The sequence below is a fragment of the Palaemon carinicauda genome, chromosome 17 (genome assembly GCF_036898095.1).
Source record: "Palaemon carinicauda isolate YSFRI2023 chromosome 17, ASM3689809v2, whole genome shotgun sequence".
NCBI lineage: Eukaryota > Metazoa > Arthropoda > Malacostraca > Decapoda > Palaemonidae > Palaemon > Palaemon carinicauda.
In genome coordinates, this window is record NC_090741.1 from 92,386,673 (window position 1) to 92,391,672 (window position 5,000).

Genomic DNA, 5,000 nt, shown 5'->3' on the forward strand with positions numbered 1-5,000 from the left:
CCATTGTTTGATCAGTATTTATATAGATCCCCATATTGCGTTGACGATCAATTGCAGAAAACCCACTTTGCCACTTGGTTTATGGTCGGCCAGTGTGACCCTCGCAAAGAGAATGGTGTGACATGGCGAAGAGGGAAAGGTTCCCAGATCGGCCAGAGATGGCGGTGGAAATGTGATGCCTCTCGAGCGGCCCTCAGTTGGTGTACGGAAGGAATTTGGCATGGGTGGTTAATCGGAAGGGGTGGGCTGCCGTCTTGATAGAGAAGTTCTTTGGTATGACATTTTTTTTTTCAAAAATAAACGTTTATAAATTAATCACACTTATATATATATATATATATATATATATATATATATATATATATATATATATATATATATATATATATATATATGTATATATATATATATATATATATATATATATATATATATATATATATATATATATATATATGTATATATATATATATATATATATATATATATATATATATATATATATATATATATATATATATATATATCATTATTATTACTAACTAAGCTATAACCCTAGTTGGAAAAGCAAGATGCTATAAGCCCAACGGCTCCCACCGGGGAAAATAGCCCAGTGATGTAAGGAAATAAGGAAATAAATAAATGATGAGAATAAATGAACAATATATCATTCTAAAAACAGTAACAGCGTCAAAACAGATGTGACCTATATAAACTATTAACAACGTCAAAAACAGATATGTCATATATAAACATTAAAAAGACTCATGTCAGCCTGGTCAACATATATACATCTGCTCCAACTTTGAACTTTTGAAGTTCTACTGATTCAACTACCCGATTAGGAAGATCATTCCACATCTTGGTAGCAGCTGGAATAAAACTTCTGAATGCTGTGTAATATTGAGCCTTATGATGGAGAAGGCCTGGCTATTAGAGTGAACTATCTGCCTAGTATTGCAAACAGGATAGAATTGTCCAGGGAGATCTGAATGTAAAGGATGGTCAGAGTTATAAAAAGTCTTATGCAACAACACAATGAACTAATTAAATGACGGTGCCAAAGATTAATATCTAGATCAGGAATAAGAAATTCAATACCCCGTAAGTTTCTGTCCAACAAATTAAGATGAAAATCTGCAGCTGAACACCAGACAGGAGAATAATACTCAAACAAGGTAGAATGAAAGAATTAAAACACTTCTTCAGAATAGATTGATCACCAAAAATCTTGTGAGACTTTCTCAATAAGCCAATTTTTTGTGCAATTGAAGAAGACACAGACCTAATGTGTTTCTCAAAAGTAAATTTGCTGTCAAGAATCACACTAAAGATTTTAAAATTCATACAAATTTATAGAAACATTATCAATACTGAGATCCGGATATTTTAGAGCCACTGTCCTTGACCTACTTACAATCATACTTTGAGTTTTGTTAGGATTCAACTTCATACCCCATAATTTGCACCATGCACTAATTTTAGCTAAATCTCTATTAAGGGATTCACCAACCCCAGATCTACATTCAGGGGACGGAATTGACGCAAAGAGAGTAGCATCATCTGCATATGCAACAAGATTGTTTTCTAGGCCAAACCATATGTCATGTATATATTGTATGAAAAGTAACGGGCCATGAACATTACCCTGTGGAACACCGGATATCACATTCTTATACTCACTATGGTGCCCATCACCAACAACTCTTTGAAATCTATTAATTAAAAAATCAATAATAATGCTAAGCAACGACCCACCAACTCCCAACTGTTTCAGTTTGAAAACAAGGGCCTCATGATTAATACAGTCAAATGCAGCACTAAAATCAAGGCCAATCATATGAACTTCCTGACCACAATCAAGGGATTTCTATACCGCAGTGGAGATTGTGAGAAGGGCATCACATGCTCCAAGGCCTTCACGAAAACCAAATTGTAAACTAGGGAGTAGGTGATTACCTTCAGCAAACCTATTAAGACGTTTTGCCAGAAGACATTTAAAAACTTTAGATAATATGGGAGTTATGGAAATTGGGCGGTAATCAGTGGGACTTGAGCTACCAAAAGCACATTTACATAGAGGAGTAACATTACCAATTTTCCAACAAGTGCTAAAAGCTCCTCTTCTTGCTAACTTACGCAAAATAACAGATAACTTTGGAGCTATGAAATCTGCTGTCTTCATAAAAAATAAAGGAAAAATACCATGTGGGTCTACACCTCCATAAGCATCAAAGTCCATCAACAGAGCTTTAATCTCACGAGATCGGAAAGATAAACTAGTTTGTTTAGCCTCAGGAAAACAGGAATGAGGAAGTTCAAGTTTTCATAACTCTGTTTACTGTCAAAAACATCGGCAAATAGGGTTGCCTTTTCCTTTTGGCAGTGAGTGACTGAGCCTTTTGGTTTAAGTAAAGGAAGAACTGTTGCATCTACACCAAAGAGTGTAGATTTAAGGGTAGACCACCATTTATGTTCTTGAGTTGTACCAGAAAGGGTTTCTTTTACGGTTAAATTGTATTCCTTTTCAGTTGAGGCATAAACTATCTGACCAAAGCTCGAAGCTGAGTATAGTTGTTCCAGGTAAAATCTGATCTGTTACCCTTCCAAAGGTGATAGGCCTCGTGCTTCTCCAAATAAGCACGTCTACAATCATCATTGAACCACGGTTTGTCCTTCACTCGGTACCTTAACACACGAGAAGGGATAGGTCTATCAATTATGTTGACTAGATTCTCATTAAAAGGGACTACAGGATCTGCATTACTATATAATTGTGACTAATTCAAGCACACAAGATCATGCAAAATTTTATTCCAGTCTGGTTGGGATTTCATATAAATTTTACAAGAGTATGATATAGCAGGACAGGCTGCTCAGTCTTCACTACTAATGAAATCAAGGCATGATCAGATGTCCCGACTGGAGAACCAACCGTACTAGTTATAACGCCAGGGGAGTCAGTGTTTACGAGGTCCAAGCAATTACCAGACCTGTGAGTAGCTTAATTTATGATTCGCTCACAGGCTGATTCAGAGGCAAAGTCTAAAGCTCTTAAGCCATGGCAATCGGTAGGAGAGGTAGAACTTTACCATCCCCTAAGGTGAGTGATGGGTATGAGTTGATAGGAAGTTTCTATTAACCATAATAATTACTAGGCTGATCCCATCTTTGGTCGTCAATTTTTCTTAGTGGGATTTAATGATACGTTGGTATTCTTAAAATACAAGTTTAATGATATCTTGTGGCTACATTGCTCTATAACAGCTGACTCCTAAGTGTGTGTGGAGCGTCATACACAATCTGACAAAACCAAAACATTTCTAAACAAAAGAGCAACGCCCTTGGAAGACTTAAATCCTACTCAAGTACAAAACTACAAAGAATTACATCCTATCTCTGAGGTAATCAACAAATGTTTGAATCCTAATACCCAAACAAATCATTACACTTATGTACAAAGCATAACATGTTTTATTCATGCAATATGATGCAATGTTGCGTAATACCTGTAACACTTGAAATAATATAGTACATTATTACAATAATACATAACAGTCTCCTCCCCCTTAACTTGACATTGTAAAAATCTTCATAAATATAATCTCTCAGGGGCTTTCCTCTGTTAATCTCATTAGGAAGCACTTTAACCTCATCTTGTACTGGTATATGAATTAGTTCTGAATCTACATTGGATGTTGGACCATCTTGGTTAATATTTGACTCAATTGATCTAACTACTTCTTTAAGAGTCTCATCTCTAACATTCACATGCTCTACTGTCTATCTGTTTAACGGCTGTAATTGATCAACATGACGTTTTACAACATTATCACCAACACGAACATCATAATGTACATTTCCTATCTCTTACAATCTCTCCTGGTACCCACTTCTCTGGAGTGTTGTACGATCTTACCATGACATCAGACAAAGGTAAAAAATGCCTTACATTAGGAAGCTTTACTACTTGTTTATACCCTTTATGTTCTAAATCACTTTGCAAACTTGGATACAACAAATCCAACTTACACCTTATCCTCCTCCCCATCAACAAATTTGAGGGTGTCATGCCTGTTGTGCTGTGCGGCGTTGTTCTATAAGACAATAAAAATTTTGATACATGCAAAAATATATTACCTGAATTTGCTTTTCTACACTTCATATTGTGTTTAAACGTTTGGACAAATCTTTCAGCCTCTCCATTAGTAGATGGATGATATGTAGCTGAAAATGTATGCTTTATACCATTGACATTACAAAATTCTTTAAACTCTTGTGAGGTAAATTGTGGACCATTATCTGTAACAATTCTTTTTGGAACACCGTGCGTTGAAAAAATTTGCATTAACTCTTTTATTTTGGCGTTAGACGCTGTTGTGTTCATTGGGATAATTTCTGGCCACTTACTGTAAGCATCTACTACTATCAAAAACAAGTAATTTAAAAAAGGACCTGCAAAATCTATATGCACTCTTTGCCATGGATACCTGGGTAACTCCCACGGGTGCATTCTAGCAAATTGAGGATTGTTCTGTTGCATAACACAATTCATACAATTCTTTATATAAGATTCCACATCTTTATCTACACCTGGCCACCATACAAAAGTTCTTGCATTTGACTTTGATCTTACAATACCTTGGTGATCAGCATGTATTTCACACAAAACCTTATTTTTCAGTGAATTAGGAATAACTACCCTTGAACCTCTCATCACTATTCCTTGTGTTACACTCAGTTCATACCATATATCCTAATATGGTTTACAATTTTCCTCTTTTCCACATAAGTCCCTACCTATCATTAAACTCTTCAAAACCTTACTAAGTACTGGGTCTCTCTTGGTACTGTGTGCTACATCTTTTGCAGTTATTGGTATATCATATACAGAAATTAACAGAACACTGTCATCATACTCCTCTGGAGCTTTGTCTACGGGTAATCTGGATAAAGCATCTGCATTACCCATGTTTGATGTTGGACGGTATTCTATATCA